General features: G+C 43.4%; 1 protein-coding gene across 10 annotated transcripts in view; it reads right to left on the bottom strand.

Annotated features, from left to right (window-relative positions):
* Positions 1-20,157, bottom strand: part of LOC131688446 (uncharacterized) — a 67,079-nt gene that overhangs the window by 9,370 nt on the left and 37,552 nt on the right. Inside the window, exon 1 of one of the 10 annotated variants that reach the window (XM_058972704.1) lies at positions 17,141-17,391. The exons of 6 other annotated variants lie outside the window; for them this stretch is intronic. The gene's annotated coding sequence lies outside the window, so the exon portion shown is untranslated. 3 more of the 10 variants (XM_058972702.1, XM_058972701.1, XM_058972703.1) reach the window with 3 other exon arrangements.

Genomic DNA, 20,157 nt, shown 5'->3' with positions numbered 1-20,157 from the left:
TAAATTCTGCAATGAATGCATAAAGGTGAAATTTTTTCGAAAATATGACCACAGCTGCTTCGATTTGTAGTATTAGGTCACTAACATCCATTCAAAGTCTATTTGGCCACATTGGCCACCATCATCGGTTCAGGAAGCCCCGGCGGAAGTATTTAAATTCAGAATAACCGATGTGACTGGTTTCTCGGAGATGGCTAGACCGATTCAACTAAACTTGGACTAAAATGAAAAGTATTGCGTCCCCGTAAATGGCTATTTAATTTCATCCCGATCCGACTTCCGGTTCCGGAGTTATAGGTTGTGGCGTGCGATCACATAGCAAATTGTGATTCAAACCGATACTCCGATGAAAGCAAAAAAGGTAAAAATTTCGCTAAAATGTCTCTCAAACAACTTAAATTTGCTGTTCTAGGTCACCGACGGCCAACCAAACTTTCGTTGACTACATTGACCACCATAGACGGTTCCGGAAGTGCCCGGGAAAAGCGGCCATCTTTCAAAATTTACGAACTCACATCAGTTTCCCGGAAATGGTTGGGCCGATTTTCACAAACTTAGTCCCAAATGACAGCTATAATATCCCCACAGATGTTTATAAAATTTCGTACGGATCGCTTATATGGGGCCGGAAATATAGACTAAATCGTCCGGTCATATATGAAATTCCCATATAAACCGGAACTCAAATTTTTTTTTCAAATGGGGGACCCCATGAAATTTCAGAAATCGAATTCGTATTTTTGATGCAAAACATCTTTAAAATGCATGAAACGTCGAGATTTTATGTTATATCGAAAAAATTTTTTTTGTAAAAATCGACTTTTTGGGACTTTGCCGATTTCGCACCTTTTTTCAGTTCAATATTACCGTGGCTGTTTTTTCGTCTTCAAAATTTTTGATTTATTTTCCTGTATATAGTTGTCATGTGATGTACAATAATAAAATGTAATGTATGCATTTAAAAGCTTTTAATGAATATAAACAACGCACACATTCTCGTGATTCATGATTGAGAAAGGCACAATTGCACCGCTAGGTGGATTAAAATAGGTTTTTTTTTATTTCGATTTTAGAGGTTTTAAACTTACGGTCATTCGCCTCTTCGGGTTAGAAAAATCTCTTATGAAAAATTTCTAACCTCATGTGCGGGGTCGGGACTGGAACCCAGGTGCGCTGCGTACAAGGCAATCGATTTACCAACTACGCTATGCCCACCACCACATGGCATTCACGTAATTGGACATATCGTAATCACGGAGAACCATTCAGATTGCACTTAGTATCTTAAAACCAACAGCCAACTATGAAACAAATTTCCACGAAGACGGATTCACAAACGTAACTTGTAAGAACAAGCAACAAACAACATTCAACCGTTAGCAACTTTCGCAGTAAACCTAGCATAAAGATAGGGATCAAGATGGTTAAATGAACCCCTAAAAACACATATATGTTTTGAAATATTAAGCCAAAAAATTATATGCATCTTACATATATGGACGTATGTCTGTTCTATCTAAAAATACATAATTCGTTTATATCTAAAAAGCGCTTTCAAAAATAGCGTCAAAAGAAGTGCAAGTTATTTTATGCAGTCCAAACGAAAGTCAGGAAATAAGAAGAATACTTCTAAAAAGGCTTAGCTAATCTGCAAGTTCTGTTCACGGTGTTTCAAAAGCGTCTAATACTCGATCGTCAACAGCTAGAAATAAAAGAAATGAAAAAAAACAATCTTAAAAAACAACCAAATGGATTCGATAGTTATACATTCAGAACAAGGCCAGACCTATTCGCACAGTTACTATCTGTTTTAATCCACCTCGTGGTGCAATTGTGTCTTTCTCAATCTTGAACACGAGAATTTTTTCGTTATTGATATTCATTGAAAACTTTCAATGTATATATTACATTTTTATTATACACGACATGACAACTATATACAAGAAAAAAATCATTATTCGAGTTCTAAAATTTTGTAAAATAAAAAAAACAGCCACGGTAATATTAAATTGATAAAAGGTGCGAAATCGGCCCAAAAAGTGGATTTTCATAAAAAAAAAAATTTTCGGGATAACATAAAATCTCGACGTTTCATGAATTTTAAAGATGTTTGGCATCAAAAAAAACGAATTTGATTTCAAAGGGGGGACCTTTGAAAAAAATGAGTTCCGGCTTATATGGGAATTTCATATGTGACCGAACGGTTCCGTCTGTATTTCCGGAACCATATAAGCAATCCGTACGAAATTTTGTAGACATCTGCGGGGATAATATAGTTATCATATGGGACTAAGTTTGTGAAAATCGGCCCAACCATTTCCGGGAAACTGATGTGAGTTTGTAAATTTTGAAAGATGGCCGCTTTTCCCGTGCACTTCCGGAACCGTCTATGGTGGTCAATGTAGTCAACGAAAGTTTGGTTGGCCGTCGGTAACCTAGAACTGCAAATTTAAGTTGTTTGAGAGACATTTTAGCGAAATTTTTAACTTTTTTGCTTTCATCGGATTATCGGTTTGAATCGGAATTTGCTATGTGATCGCACGCCACAACCTGTAACTCCGGAACCGGAAGTCGGATCGGAATGAAATTGAATAGCCAATTACGGAGGCGCAATACCTTTCATTTGAAACTAAGTTTGGTTGAATCGGTCTAGCCATCTTCGAGAAACCGATGTGACTGTTATTCTGAATTTGGATACTTCCGCCGGGGCTTCCACAACCGATGATGGTGGCCAATGTGGCCAAAGAGACTTTGAATGGATGTTAGTGACATAATACTACAAATCGAAGTTGTGGTCATATTTTGGAAAAATTTTCACCTTTATACATTCATTGAAGAATTTATTAAAATCGACATTTTCTGCGTGATCGTGCTCACCACCCTGTAATTCCGGAACCTGAAGTCGGATCCATTAGAAATTCAATAGCAGCCTATGGGAACGTTGCATCTTTCATTTGAGACTTAGTTTGTCAAAATCGGTTCAGCCGTCTCTGAGAAAAATGAGTGACATTTTTGGTCACATACACACACATACATACATACAGATAGGTCATAACCCCAATTCCAAGGCGTGAAGCGACCCGTGCCGAGGGATGAGTGATCGAGGGGGTGAAAAAGATGCTCGATCGTTAACGGAGCCTGTGGGTACCTGGGCAACCCCCACAGTAAGCGTCCCTTATCACGTTAATGCGGAGCTCTGGCGTGGCGGACATTTATTCTCGCGCTACTCCTGGGTACTGAAATGGAGAACAAAAACAAAAATTACAATAAACAAACGGAGGTGCCAAACCCCTTTGCTAGAGGTGGTTTGGCGAGGTCTCCCCCCGTGGGGAGAGTAGGGGAGCGATGAGTGCTGCATCTGATAGCACCAGTGACCCCCCAGTAGTGGTAGGAAGTAGCCCTACCAACGCACTGGACGGGCCACTATCCGCGATGCGCAAAGTGGTGGAGCAGCTCGATTCAATAATCGAGTTCACCCTTCTCCCCTTGAATATATTCCCAAAACTTAAGTGCTTAGTTTTAGTTGATCAATATTTAATCTCGTTAAGAAATGCCCAACAGTACCACTACTTTAAAATAGCCCTAATTAATTCCCCTTAATCTTGAACCACTCTTTCTAGTTATTTCTAGTTAATAAGCTTGTAAAATGTTCCGCTTAGTTAATAATTAATTTCTCCTACAATCTCCCTTCTAAAAATCATAAAGTGAATTACTATACAAAGAACACACAAAATGACCCGTCCCCCAAATCTTACGAATATTATATTATACCCTCTTTTATATGTATAAGTTAGCTGCAAAGTTTTTTTTTTAGTTTCATTATATAAAACAAAATAATATTGAAATGTGTAACCCCCTAGTTTTAAGAAATTCAAAATGTAAAACAATGAAAAAATGGCACCTTTAAGCTAACGCATACGTGCCTTATCAAATAAACAAATTGAAAAAAAAATAATCGAGTTCACTAGCGTAAAGCAAAACATAGACAAGGAGTTAAAGCAGAGCCTCCTGGTGCTCCGGAAAACTGTTCGTGTCGCAAGACAGGAACAGCAGGCTTATGCCAAGAGGGTGAAATGTCGGGAGAAGTCCGACAGAGAAACCCAGACAGTGGCCTCCAAGAGGGAGGGAAGAGAGAAGGTCGATACAGGCACTCAGACAGTGGCCTTCACCTTCTATGGAGCAGCCACGTCGCTCGGAGCGGCGGCCGAGTTCCCCTCGAAGGGAAAAGGCAAGGGCAATCGTAAGACGGCGCCGAACGCGAAGCGCCCTAGGAAGTCGCCAGGCGAGGGTGCAAAAACCGACACTACACGGCGTGCAACCGTTAAGGCCAGACGCCGTTTGGTCGAGGTAAGCGAGGGCGAGAGTGACCTCGCTGGGCAGAGCCGGCGCAACCGGGGCAGGGGGCGTTAACCCCTGGACGCTGGTCACCAGGAAGAAGCCGGCACCGACACCGGAGGTACCGCGGTCCGTGAAAAAGGCCAAGGACAGAGGCGAGGCCTTGTGGTTAAAAACCGACAAGGACAAATACGCCGACGTCCTAAAGTCGATGAAGGCGGCCGAAAGCCTTTCGGCCCTTGGGCAAGATGTGCGTAGCATGAGACGCACCAACACGGGAGAAATGCTTCTGGTGCTGAAGCGAGGCGCACAATCTAGTGCGCTGTACAAGGCCTTGGCCCAAGAGGTCCTTGGTGAAGGCGCCCAGGTCGGGTCGCTAGGGGCGGAAATGACTCTCCAGTGCAAGCATCTGGACGAGTTCACGACCGCAGAAGATGTCGTCGCAGCCGTTAAGGAGCAATGCGACGTCACAATCGAGCGGGCCTCTGTGCGTTTTAGAGAGGGACACTCTGGCACCCAAGTAGCCTACCTCAGGCTACTGAAGGCGGATGCCAAAAAGGTAACTGAGAAAGGGAAGCTGAAGATCGGCTGGTCGGTATGCCCAATTAGCATACCCCAGCCTACGAGTGCAACGGCATAGACAGGAGCAAACTATGTCGTCGCTGCGGCGAGGAGGGGCATAAGGAGCGGGGTTGCCCTAAGGCGCACAAGTGCCTTATCTGCACCGCTAAGAAGCAAGCCCATAAACATGCTATGGGCGGACCTTCGTGTCCCTTCGGTGAGGTAAATAAGAAGAAGCCGTGAACGTCACACAGCTAAATCTTAACCATTGTGCAGCAGCCCAACAGCTGCTGTGGCAGTCGGTCTCGGAGTCGAGAACAGATGTCGCCCTCCTATCAGACCCGTACAACATCCCTGCCGGCAACGGCAATTGGGTGTCGGACGGGTCTGGAATGGTGGCAATCTGTACAACGGGACGGTTCCCGGTTCAAGAGGTAATACACTCCTCCGCCGAGGGTGTTGCGATTGCCAAGATCAATGGTGTGTTCTATTGCAGCTGCTACGCTCCACCAAGGTGGCCAATAGAACAGTTCAACCAGATGATCGACAGGCTCTCGTCAGACCTAGTGGGCCGGAAACCGCTCCGCTAGTACATTCCATAGAAACGGGGTGGAGGCGTGGATTGACGTAACATTTGCCAGCCCGAGTCTGGCTCCAGGCATGGAATGGAGGGTAGACGAAGACTACACCCATAGCGATCATTTAGCAATCCGCTTTAGGATCAACTATGGTGTGCAGCATCCGAGGGCGGGAGATCCCTGTCAGGTACGCGGGTAGAAGTCCAATCACTTCGACAGCGAAGCTTTCACCGCGGCCGTGGGACTGGAGGCCAACACCGACAGTCTAAGCGGGGATGCGCTGGTAGCTGTTCTATCACGCGCGTGCGACGCCACTATGCCGAGAAAAACACTGCCAAGAAACGGCAGATGCCCGGTATACTGGTGGAGTGCCGAGATTGCAGCGCTACGGTCAGCCTGCCTCAGAGCTAGACGTAGGATGCAAAGAGCTCGCACCGAGGATGCAAGAGAGAACCGCCGTGAAGTGTTTCGAGCTGCGAAATTGGCCCTTAACAAGGCCATTAAAAACAGCAAAGAGCGTGTTTCGACAACCTGTGTGAGAGTGCCAACGCGAATCCGTGGGGTGACGCCTACAGGATTGTGATGGCCAAGACCAAAGGGGGCTCTTCACCCCCAGAATGGTCTCCGGACCGGTTGGCAACGATTATCGAAGTACTCTTCCCGTCTCGAGCCACAAGCCCCTGGCCACCTGCACTACGAGACAGTGTGGGCACGGCCGAAATGGTGGCTCCAGTGACGAATGAAGAACTACTCGCAGTGGCTAAATCCCTAGCAATGAACAAAGCTCTAGGGCCGGATGGAGTTCCAAACAACGCTCTCAAGGCAGCGATCATAGCGAACCCGAACATGTTCAGGCTAGCTATATAGAGATGCCTTGACGAGTGCCATTTCCCCGATAGATGGAAAAAGCAGAAATTGGTGCTGTTGCCGAGGCCCGGGAAGCCGCTAGGCGACCCATCGGCGTACAGACCAATCTGTCTGATCGGAACGACTGGCAAACTGCTTGAGAGGATTATCCTCAACAGGCTAACTCCGTACGCGGAAGGTACGGATGGCCTGTCAAGCAACCAGTTTGGCTTTCGGAAGGGTAAGTCCACAGTGGACGCTCTCAACTCAGTGATAAATACTGCCGAGATAGCGATCCAACGAAAAAGGCGAGGCATTCGATACTGTGCGTTAGTGACACTTGACGTGAAGAACGCATTCAACAGCGCAAGCTGGGATGCCATCGCGCTCTCGTTACACCGGCTTAGCCTACCGGTGGGTCTGTACCGGATCCTGGAAAGTTACTTCCAGAACCGCGTACTGCTATACGAGACCGATGCCGGTCAAAAAAGGGTTCCGATTACCGCCAAAGTCCCGCAGGGCTCGATCCTAGGCCCGGTGCTATGAAACCTCATGTATGACGGGGTTCTGAGACTGAAGTTCCCTCCGGAGGTCAAGATCGTCGGCTTTGCCAAAGACGTAACCTTGGAGGTCTACGGTGAGTCAATCCCTGAGGTAGAACTAACCGCAGAACACGCGATCAACACGGTGGAGGAATGGATGAGCGCGAGAGGCCTGGAGCTCGCTCATCATAAGACGGAGGTAGTTATCGTCAACAACCGCAAGTCGGCACAACATGCAGTTATCCATGTGGGAGAAGTCGCGATCACTTCACCGCGAAGTCTGAAGTCTCTCGGAGTCATTATAGACGACAAGCTGACCTTCGGCAGCCATGTCGACTATACATGCAAGAGAGCGTCGACTGCTGTTGCGGCTCTATCGAGGATGAAGTCCAACAGCTCAAAGGTGTGCGCCAGTAGACGTAGGTTAGTGGCAGGCGTTGCCGTATCTATCCTCAGGTACGGCGGCCCGTCATGGTCAAGAGCCAGAGGGTAACCAGTTACCTACAGAAACTGGAGAGCACCTACCGTGATGTGCCTCAGAGTGATATCTGCCTACCGCACGGTATAACACGATGCATCCTGCATGATAGCGAGCATGATGCTAGTCGGGCTGGTCATTCGGGAAGATGAGGAGTGTTTCGAGCTACGTGTAAATAGAGGAGCCCGCGAGCGCACCAGGGTGACCTCGGTCGCCAGATGGCAGCGGGAGTGGGACAACTCCTCGAAAGGTAGGTAGACCCACCGGCTGATACCTAGCATATCAAGCTGGGTGGGAAGACCCCATGGGGAAGTTCACTTCCACCTGACACAATTCCTGTCAGGCCATGGCTGTTTCCGACAGTACCTCCACAGGTTCGGGCACGCGGAGGTCCAAGCCTGCCCGGACTGCCCAGGTGTAGACGAAACTGCCGAACACATACTGTTCGTATGTCCTCGGTTCGACGTCGAAAGAAGAGCAATGCTTGACGTCTGATACCCTTATTCAGCGGATGTGTCAATCGGTGGAGAAGTGGAACGCAGTCTCGGCTGCTACCATCTAGATTGCCTGTAGGTAATCTGGCGAACCGAGCAACAGACGACGGGCACGGCTAACTAGTGATTGGTTAGCTGGAGCGAAAAAGGCCAAGCGCAAAAAAGGGAGTGAATGGTCTGTTCATGCTGAGGTAGGTTTGGCGCAGCGACTGGCAACCGCGTAAGGGGTAAACCCAGCCACCCCGAAGCAAGACAGAGGAGTGAGTGTATAGGCGTATAAGTGGACTGCCTCATGCCAAGACCGGAGGGTCGTAGCGTAGTATGTTGGGACTTAGCTATCGATTCCTCATGGCGTGGCAGAGGAGTGAAAGGGTGAGCATCCAAGTCAGTCTCACACGGCATGTTAAGGGTGAGCACAAAAGTCAGCCTCACATGGTATGTCAGAAATGGGGCCTAAGAAAAATGTCCCACATGGGATGCCAGGGGGAGTGACAGAGGTACAATAGAGTGGCACGATCGAGAGTGAACCAGGTGATAGGGTGAGCACACAAGTCAGCCTCGCAAGGAACGAAAAAGGTGAGCACAAAAGTCAGCCTCATGTGGGAGTGTTTGAGAGTGAATCAAGGTGCCGTAGAGAGAGCACCCAAGTAAGCCTCATACAGGACGTATGAACGCGTGAGTGAGAGTGAATGAGTACATTAAGTACAGCCATCCCCCCAGAAGTAATACCGACAGGTAGTTCCTGGGAGGAACGATGGCAGAGCCCAATGAAGTTTAGTCGGTATTAATGGCAGCGTCACCATTCGGGCCAGACACGCCCCCGGTACACCCCGTGCGGTAGCTTGGACCCTACCAATAGCACGTGTACTGGGCTAGGATGTAAAGGTCTTCTCCATTGTAAAAAAAAGTACATACATATACACAAACATACATACACACGCACAGACATTTGCCGAACTCGACGAACTGAATCAAATGGTATATGTCATGCGGCCCTCCGGGCCTCTGTTAAAAAGTTGGTTTTCAGAGCAATTGCAATACCTTTCTATTGAGAAAGGCAAAAAATATGGACCTTCACGTTATAAAAATTTGTAAACAAAAATTCTAAGAAAAATTTCGACGAAATAAATATTTTAAGCCAATCAATAGAAAATGTTCATTTTCAATATCATTTAATATCAAAAACGAATTCAGCGTACCAAAATTACTTAAACACATCTTATTTAAACCTAAAAGAATAACAATGGTTATTCATACCATTTTTGTCCAGAATTTATTCCTTTTGATGTTCTGCAAAAAAATCGAACTTTCGTCCTCAAGATTCAATATTTAAGAAAAATCTATTCAATCTGTTTAGAAACATATAAAAATGATAAATTATGAAAAACCCAAAAAAAATGAGGTTTTGTTCAGCTGGGCGACACTGTGAGACGGTCTGTCAGGTACTGCTGAGACGAAGTCGAAACTTCGTACTTATAAAAGTTAGTATTGTACCCCCATGCACAAAATTGTTATTAAAGATACTAGACGTTTACGCTAGTTAATTAAAAAATGCGTAAACAGGATTTGACTGTACTCAAATTTAGGTAAAATTCGCCCAAACGTTTTAACTTTCTACGAGAATCTAACGTCATATTCCCAAAACCCCAAAAACATCTCCTGGTACCTCCTAACAAGGGCTGTTAAACTTTCTACGCGGTCATTCCTACCAGCAAGCGAATGCGAAAAGTGAAGGAGTAAATAATACCTCGGCGAAGCAGATAGGTGGAAAAATTAGAGGAAACACTCCCAAAACACCTATCCTGCTTCATTACTGTTTGCGCCCGCATTGTGATGGCTCTAAAAAGAAGCATACATCGTGATCGAGCTACCCAACTAACTAGATAGGCATTTAATAGGTGGCAGCAATGGGAGCAGCAGCACCAGCAACCAAAAGCTGTATCATCGGCTCATTAACAAGCGCTAAAATTACATGTTAGCCTAGCGGAAAATATCTGTTTGATTGAATAGGTGGATTAATTAACGCCCTTCATCTATTCTGGACGATGGGCAAGTAACTGAGGGTACCTTCACTAGTTGTACCAGCAATCACAGAGAAATGCTGAATCAAAAATTTGAAGAGATGCAATAGGGTGATGAGCCCATTATCGCTATGTTTCTATTATCACGCTACCCATTTGAAGCCGTTGGTTAGAGCAGTGTCTGCCATCTTTGTTCAACGCATTGAGTCAAATGGTAGCGCAACAATGGGGGCACTCGATTCGTGTTTTCGTTGCGCTCAAACACAAGAATTTCACTGTTTTCAGCGCATGTATGTTATTATCTTGGTACTTAACAACGAAGCAAAGCTGTTGATGCCAGTTTTTACGCATTCCATTGTTTGTAGGCCGAGTATTTAATGATTCAGTGAGGCGCCCTCCTTAGTATGGTGAAAATAGGCACTTCACCCTATTTCGATTGTAAAAAAATCTAATGAAACAACAATTACTCCAGCTACCCTTCGCTGTCGATAAATTCAACCTACTAGATCATTACCCATCATGTATAATCGCTTTCAAGTTAGGAACCTATTCTTTCTCCGCTTCACCAAATGAGCATCACAGTTCCCGCCAGCCCAATCTTATTAATTCGAATTCACATTCCCTCACCTTTTCACAAAAGTTTTCCTTTTTTATTCTCTCTGCCTTCCAAAATCCACGATTTCTTCTGTTGAGGTGAATTCCTCGTCTTGTCTACTATTAGCCCCCAATCCCGATCGTAACATATTTGTCTTTGTTGTTATTATTTTGTTCTGTTTTGTTGGGGATTCGTTGGAATGATTCGGGATAGGCTCACGGAGCTATATTTGTTTGTGTGTTAGTTAAGTCTAAATTGTTGAAGTTTGTGGTAATTTGGACTATTAGAAAATTGAAAATTTTAATTGAATGGAGCTTTGCACACTTATAAAATGATTGTTACACTATCCACAGGTAGCAGATGTTTAGGCTCGATTAGAAATACTGAACCACGACGATTGGCAAACGTTTGAAGGTGGCGCACTGATCGATTCAATACAGTTGGAGTGCAGCAGTCAATCACATACAGTTCCGTAGATGCAATATCACCTTTACTCTGGGTTGGGGCCCCGCCCTTAAGCTGATCATTAAACCATTTTTCGTGTTTTCAATCCTTGTTTGGCGAGCGATTCGTCGATGTGGCAAAATTATTCAGCTCTTTGTCACATCTAAGACCATCGACAAAGAAATCTACAAGGGCGAATGCCTCTAAAAGTGGCTTCTACACATTTCGAGGTATCATAAAGGCCTGCAACTGTTTTGGCTGGACGCACGTAAAGGTATATTATACGCCACGGCAACGTAGTCTCGATGTGTTTTCTATTCCGTCTGTTTCACATGACTGGTATTGAAATGATTTGTAACGCTCGTATTGATAGGTTCGAGTAATTTTGAAATTTAGCTTTGAAAGCAAGTTTAATCTCACCAAGAAAGACGTGATCAAAGATTTTAAATCTCAGATAATTTCAACGACCTCTACTGAGAAAGAATTTAGAACCACTAGAAACAGTCAAGTTTGTCAATCAACCAGCATCGCCGTCATTGAAATGCCAATTTATAGAATTGGGAGAGAAAGAATATGCGTTTCTTGCTAGATTTTTTCTCCCTTGTAATGGGTATGTATGATACACGCTTCAAATGGAATTTCAAATGAGAGCACGCATTTAAAAATGTAAAACTAAAGCAATTTGAATTATTAAAATAAAGATGTTATTATTTAGCTAATTTAGAAATGATAAAGAACTCAATAAAAACGCGAACTTTCAAATACATTACTTCTAATAGGTTACTTAAGCTCATTAACTGAGATAGCTTTCTAGTTGAATCAAAAGAATGAAAATATACTTATAAATATAATACTTTTTTAGTTATAAGTGTCCTTTATAGTAATAGTTTAATAACTCTTTAATAGTTGATATTTGATGGGATATTCAGAACGATTTTTACCCCAACTTTATATCCCACGAGAGATTCTCAATTATTAACCAAACACTCTGCATACTTTGGTTCTAATGTTCTACGAAGACGAATTTCGCGCTAAATCGTATTCAGAGTTGGCAGCACCCTCTCAGATTTTAATAAAACTTTCTGTACATGAAGACTTTGTCACAAGAAGCCACTTTGCATACTTTTTTTTTTTTCCAAAAATGGTCTAGACTGTCTTTTGAAAAAGGTCAAACAGCGCGCCATGCTTGCTCGAAGTCAATCGCAATTGTTTTCTCTCCCATATTTTTTCTGTACGGATGGAGTCTTCGTGAAGTGGAATGTGTAAATAGAACTTTTTGGCCAACGGATGTCGTCTATATTCAGTATCGGTGCTGGGTTATTAGGCCAAATGCCATTAAACTTAATGCCATAAGACCGATTGGGCCGAAAGCTCAGTAGTCATTCGGCGGAATGGATCATTAGGCCGAATGGGTCATTAGACCGAATGGGTCATTAGGCCGAATGGGTTATTAGACCGAATGGGTCATTAGACCGAATGGGTCATTAGGCCGAATGGGTCATTAGGCCGAATGTGTCATTAGACCGAATGGGCTATTAGACCGAATGGGTCACTAGGCCGAATGGGTCACTAGGCCGAATGGGTCACTAGGCCGAATGGGTCACTAGGCCGAATGGGTCACTAGGCCGAATGGGTCATTAAGCCGAAATGGTCATTAAGAATGGGCATCTCACAATCAAGCAACGTGAAATACATTCAGTCATGATTCGGAACACCCGGCTTGGGAGGCATGAATATTCGCTTCCAAAAATATCAGTGGCTCGTATATTTCAATCTATCAGTCATATTGAGTGAGACAATAATTAAATGAAATGGCACTTGAGCACCGATAGTTTATACAACAAATAATGTTACCGGCTCACTTTGCACGGCTCTTTTGCGATATCTCTATCGCATAATATTAGTTTTGGTACGAGTGGATTCAAAGAAGCCGAATAAAATACGTAATCGTTACTATGTTTTAATTGCCGCAAGGTTCTACTGTATCGATTTTGTTGGCTATTTTCGGCAAATTTGAGACTAAGAGAAACGAAAGCAATGAAATTGAAAGACGGATAGGTATTCTAGAGCGAATCAGTTATAAACTTAGAACGGAAAACTAGAACTAGGCAGGCTCATATGGGCATGATCGAAAGGCAATGTGAAGAATTCTTTGCCTTCTGCAGAGGAGGAGTTGGGCGTTGACGCCGGCGTCGGCGGTAAAACATGATGATGAGTTATGTTCTACCATAGACCATGCGGTAGACTTGGGTGAAACGCGCAACTCCTACTCTGCAGAAGGCAAAGAATTCTTCACATTTCCTTTCGATCATGCCCATATGAGCCTGCCTAGTTCTAGTTTACCGTTCTAAGTTTATAACTGATTCGCTTTAGAATACCTATCCGTCTTTCAATTTCATTGCTTTCGTTTCTCTTAGTCTCAAATTTGCTGAAAATAGCCAACAAAATCGATACAGTAAAATACGCAATCTTTGTGTGGTACAATGCCAGTGGTCACGTACGGATGGGAAAGCAAAAAATTACCAAGTTTTTGCGTCAAATTCGCACAAATTTGGCACGTTCGTAATTGGCACAACTGTAGACAACGGCAATTTGAATACCATATATTTTACTATGAAAATCTGACATGCATTATAAATTCGAAACAATTGAAAAAATATTCGTATTCTCCAGGTTTATTTAAAAAAAAATCGAATGACTTGGTGTAATTTTACAATTAAGCCTCTTAAGACACATGGCTTCCCTTTTTAGCAAAGCAAACATTCTGTTGTGGAGCTTGATCTTCTACATCGACCGACCTCGCTGTCGATTCTTAGTGTACAGGTGCTAGCGCTAAAAAACTAATTCGTGATTATGGGGGGTTTGCGTAGCGTAGTTGGTTAATCGATTGCCTTGTACGCAGCGCACCTGGGTTCGAGTCCCGACCCCGTACATAGGGTTAGAAATTTTTCATAAGGGATTTCTCTAACCCGAAGAGGCGAATGACCTTAAGGTTAAAACCTCTATAATCGAAATGAAAAAAAATCGTGATTTAGTTCACGAAATCTTAAAATATTATTCATGTATTCGTGATCTGGCTCGTGATTCCTAGTATAATAGTCATGACTGAAAATCGTGCTAATGAAATAGTTCACGAAATCATAAAATATTATACATGTATTCGTAAACTGGTTCATGATTCCTGGTACAATAGTCACGAATGACCATTCATGCACGTGAAATAGTTCACAAGATCATGATATATTTTTCATGCATTCGTTAACTACTTCATGATTCTTAGTACATGACAAACTATCTATTTTACGTGCAACATGGTCATGAAATTTTCACGTGAACTGTTTCAAAAAATTTGGAATATTATTCGTTGAATTATTTTTGTTCCATGAAATTTCATATATGTCCAGTTGCTAGTGACCAGTAAGGGGTACGAACAGTAGATACAAGAAAACTATTAGAACCTAGAACATCGTTAATCATTTGATAAGGTTCAGTGTGATGTCTGGACAGAAAAAGAATGAATTGAATTATAGAGCCACAAATCGTGTTCGTGATATAGTTCACAGAGCAAGATACAACAAATCAGTGACACTTTAATGTTTCTATTCATATTGTTACGTTACTCCGAGTAAAGAACCGATAATAACCAAAAAACTATTTGTTATGAAATTACGAATATCATAATAAAATTGCTGATGTCATGAACATTAGTCACATCATGTCAAATTCGAAAGTAAGCTCTAGAATAAAATATCAAGATAACATAACAAATAAATTATGAAAATCTTGACTAAGATCCTAAAATCAAGAACATAAATCGCACTACACGTCACAAAAATATCAAAAATAGTGATTACAAATCCTGAAATTATGAACATAAATCACGCTACTCTGACGGAAAAATCCGATAGTATAGTCATGAATAAAATATCACGGTAACTTGATGAGAAATCCCAAAAATCGCTAATAAGCTCCTGCAATCATGATTATCGTTTAGTTGTCGGCAGTGTATTCCCCAATTATGAACAAGGATCATAACTAAAACTAAACATGTCCAGGGAAAACAACAATAACCCTACCAAACATTGAAATGGAACGCCATGCATATATTTGACGCGAACTAGTTTTTTGGAAACACAAATAGTTTCATGAATACGAGGTTTGTTATTCATAACTTCAGGAACTTGGTTACGGTTTGCGTTAATAGTTCAGTTCAGGAAATCTAGATATTTTCTATGAAATTAGGAATGGATTTTTCCGTGTAGGCTGACAGACAAATGTATTTCTGTCGCGAAAGAAGGTGCGCAATAGAAAGTTGCGTGCACGAGACCCGATTGATACTCAATGATATTTATTATTATTTTTCCATAGAGTAAATATGTAAAAACCTAACGGCTTCGATAAGCTACCACAATGAGCTGTATCAAATAAGTAAGTATTATTTCCTTGCTTTACTTCTAGCCGTACCATTGCAATTGTTAGCTGCTTCTCTAAGCGAGATGAGAAGGTAGACCTTACATTTGCTCGTTTCTATACAATCGAACATTTTTATCAACAGCTCCTCCTTCCTCTTCGAGCCACGGACCTGGCAGTATATTTAGAATAGGTAGATAGCTATGATTACTAATTGATTTAATGTGAGTCTTAAAGTAGCACAGTTCTAAAACTGTGTGTACTGTCAAACCGTTCGTTAGAAACCAGTTTCTAGGGTTCGATACACATCGCCAATTTTTAAATGAACCCTACCCAGTTCGAACCTAAATGGTCGTTTCGAAACGTTATTCTAGAACTACACAAATTGAATACACTATTATAATATTTTCCCATTTCTCCTGCAGATAGAACATAAATGTACCGTAGCATCCCTAGGTTCAGTCCATTGTCAATTCTACACCAGCATAAATTCCATGTTTCAATCTACATCATTTACTTCTATCCTAATTCATTACAGCATCTTTCAACAAACCTAGATCCAAGTCCAGTTTTCTATTAATCCATCCGTACCGAAGGTAACACAAATCAGGCATAACCGGACTGACTTCGTGCAGAGCGGCCAGCTGTACGGTAATATGGCATGCGGCTTTTCCCGCCGGCGATTCAACCCACTTGATGGACGGCTAGAGTTATGCCTTCGCAATCTGGTAGAATCGGCCGGATCGATGGGTGTGGTGCGGTGCGGTGCAGCGAAAACATTCGCGAGCATGCCACCCTCCCGCATAACTGTGTGAGGTGGGTCGTCGAATCGGTTCCATAAGCATACTTATATGGGACACTGCAGGGTTGGGAGCGAGACAATGGACGAAAGGGAAGGGATGGCGGTGCGTGACTTTATCATGTCAATCGCGTCCCTCAAATTGAGAACGAAACACCAACAGAGCGGGAGCGTGGTTTATGGGCTCTCGATTGAAAAGGACTGACGGCTAACCGAACGGACGGGATTGTGGATTGAAAAGAGGCACCTTTCAGAAGAGGTTATTGGCCACGGAGAAGACGCGGTCGATCATCGGCCGTTTATTGGTTTATAGCGATGCTCTTTCTCGCTTGCACGCTCACTCAGACAATATACCATCTCAGCGGGGTGCTTGTTCCACTCTCCCCTTTCAACCCCCTTACCGAGGCCAGTTTTTAATTCATTAGAGAAATTGAAAAATGATTCTTGGCCGTTGGAAATAAAATTAAGATTAAGATTTGTTTAACCTCCTTTTGCTGTCTTCCAATTCCGTTGCCGTCCAGCTTTCTTGAAAGAGGAAAGGAATTTCGATTCACACCTTAGACTTCAATCTCCACTCACCAAATGGACGTAATTAATATGCAGAAATGGCGACTGACGACCGCCGACGATGATTTTTTTTAAATCTACTTTATATGACGACGCTGGCCTGGTCTGGTTCTGCTCGGGGGGTTTTATACATTCACGAACCTAATCACTCGAAATGTTGATTGAGTTTTTGTGTTTTTTCAGCGGACCGCACACGTAGCGAAGTTCATCAATTACCTCAAGAATATGCAAATTTGGTTAGCACATCATCAATTACTTTCCAGATGATAATTTTCAATTTCTTGATTTTTATTTTGCAAATTACTTTTACGTACGTACCAAACACAGAATAAGTTGCGACGATTTTCACCACTATTGAATAAATCACATTTTGAATGAAATTGCGAAATTTTTACTTTTCATCTCGTATGCAAAAATGATCCGAGCCCGCTCTCGCGAAATGTCTTCGGGTTTTTTTTCATCACACTCACATCTTTCTCCTTTCCGGTGCTTGACTTATACTCCCCCTTCACAGCCACATACCAAAAAAAAAAAACACCGTGCAAAAATCCTTCGTATTCCCCCTAGTGCACACTTTTTCACGCCACGTTCCGGTAATAATTACTCGTTATAATGGCACCGGTCAAAATCTTATGCACGGAAGGTACTCGTAGCACAGCGTTTCACTCCCAGACGTCTTGAGATGCCATTTCTTCCCCCGACCAAAGACCGTCGCCGAAGGTAATTTTGCCTCTGACAGAAGTAATTAAAATAATAAAAAAGCGAACTCTCGAACCACGACAGACACACGGCGATTGCGCAGTAAGAAACGAGCGGCGAAAGAAACGGGATCCTTTGGCTGCCGCCGTTCCTTTTTCTTCTTCTTCTTTTTTCATTCTTCGCTGAATCCTTCCGAAGATTTTTGCATACACACCGCCCGCTGGGGTGGTCAGCTTGCACTCATAGCATAGGGGAGTGATGAAATCATTTTGCAGAAACTTGGCTCGGACTTAAAGTGTTAAATTTTGTTGTTCTCAAAATTAAAAACTCAGAAATTACTTATGGGTAATAAGTCCGCTACGGATTTGTTAATTTGATTGGTTGCTACCGCAAGTCATCGTTTTCTGACGAGTTTTAGCAGCTTCTCATAGTCAGAAAGAAATTAAATTAGTTTCGTTTAACCACCCTAACGCACTCCGTTGCTCCGGGACGGTCCTGGCGGTCTGACAGGAAACCTCGCGCGGGAATGAAAAAGCAAGCGAACCACGCGTCGCTACCGTAAGCACCATCAGCACACCACCACCTTACACTCGCTTGTAGAAAAAAAATATCCTTTTTTCCTAGATTTTTAGCGAATTTTTTTGCGCGTGCTTCAATGTGCCCCTTTTTGGCATTTTATTACATTTTAAGTGAAAATATACATATTTGCGTCCGTGGCAGCCCTCCTCACTGTAAACATTTTCCCCTCGCTCGACGACCGACGCCGCATAAGCCCGTATGTGTCAAGCGAAATAAGGCTCTCTCGAAGTCGTCCTTGCGTGCCGGTGGACGCCCCGCACCGCATGTGTGTAGTATTTTTTTTTTGCTGAGGGATGATCAGAAAATGAATAATGTTGTTGGTTGCATTTGGTTTCAGTGTAGTATTCGCCAAGTCAAGTCAGAGAGAACGACCAGGAACTGACCAAAGACTGAATCGATTATCATACTCGATTAAACAATTAGGTAGATGTCTCAAAACGCAGCTAATATTTATGCTCGGTTGGAAATGCCTCTAATTTATATAGCTAACTTTGGGACGATCCATAAATGACGTAGCATTTTTTGAGTGATTTTTAACGCCCCCCTCCCCCATCGTAGCATTTCGTCACTTGACGGTAATTCTCCCCCCCCCCTGTTCCCGCATTTTTTTAAATGTAAAAACGATGTTAATTACTCCCCTTTAAAACAGCTACGTAGCATGACATGACCCCCTACCCCCCTGTCGTCACACATCATCACAAAATACAAAACTCCCCCCTCCCCCATATAATGCTACGTCATTTATGGATGATCCCTTTCCGAAAAATCGCGCTTGAAGAATAAAATTAATTAACTATTTAAATAATTCAAAACATTTTTTTGGGCTTTTGACGTAACTGCCACTATTTTGTTTTGGATTTTTTGGTGGCATCTATCGAGGAAAACAAATCGAAATGCTGACTTATATCACAGCAATTATGTGAAAAAAATCCCCCGCAGAGGACGGATTCGAACTAGCGACCCTTGGGACTCCAGCCCAATGCACAAACCCTTATGCTATCCCTGAAACCTCAAGAATGTTGGTAATTCCGGAATGGGGTTGACGACATGACGGAAATCGAACCCATATTGAATATTGCTCAATCGGAAGTCACCATCTTGGATTTCGTAAAGGCTCCAATTGTCTATTTTCATCATCTACTTGTGAAGCCCGTTTCAAAAATAGCCATATTGTTAGGGTTATCGAGAATATTGCTCAACCAACGAATTTTAATATGAATGTGAGCAAAGGCTCGGTAAAGGCTGTGTAATGCGTAAGACAGAGCCTCTTCCCAGAAACTCCCATCCCTACCTCCCCGTGGTACTGGCCGGGAACTACAAGCAACTTTAGGGAAGATCGAGTAACCAACCCCGGTGGGAACTTTGGTCGTAGGTTGACAGGGGAGGGGGGCGGGGGTCTGCTGCTGCAAGCCTGAGCGTCTGATCTCCAGGAGGAGCGGCTCAAAATCAGCGTCTGTTCCCCATGTTAGGGGCGGCTGATCATCGTCCGAGTGCCAGTGAAGGACTCTAAGCTCAACTGAGCACTATGGTCCTCCGGAAAGTTAGGGGGTTGGCGTCAGACCCTGCGAACCAGCCGTAAAAAACCAATTGCAGCGAAAAGTCAACAAGATAAGAATGCGAACCGATACCAATGGTGACGACCACTGCGACGAAAAGGGACTAGCGATTGGAAGCTCGGAACGTAAAACTGCAGATCTCTCAACTCCAAGCACCCGCGTACTCGCCGATGTTCTCAAGGACCGCGGGTTCGGAATCGTAGCGCTGCAGGAGGTGTGTTGGACAGGATCCATGGTGCGAACGTTTAGAGGTAATCATACCATCTAGCAGAGCTGCGGCAACACACATGAGCTAGGGATAGCTTTTATTATGATGGGCGATATGCAAAGGCGCCTGATCGGTTGGTGGCCGATCGACGAACGAAGGTGCAGGTTGAGGATCAAGGGCCGTTTCTTCAACATCAGCATAATAAACGTGCACAGCCCTCATTCCGGAAGCACCGATGATGACAAAGACGGTTTCTATGCGCAGTTCGAACGACAATACGACGTCAAGATCATCATCGGGGACGCTCAGGTAGGCCATGAGGAGAAATTCAGACCGACGATTGGAAAGTTCAGCGCTCACCAGCTGACGAATGAGAACGGCCTTTGACTCATTGATTTCGCCGCCTCCAAGAACATGGTCATTCGTAGCACCTTCTTCCAGCACA

Source organism: Topomyia yanbarensis, chromosome 3, assembly GCF_030247195.1.
Source record: "Topomyia yanbarensis strain Yona2022 chromosome 3, ASM3024719v1, whole genome shotgun sequence".
NCBI lineage: Eukaryota > Metazoa > Arthropoda > Insecta > Diptera > Culicidae > Topomyia > Topomyia yanbarensis.
The sequence above is the reverse complement of the archived record's forward strand: the minus strand, read 5'-3'. Positions and strand labels throughout refer to the sequence as shown.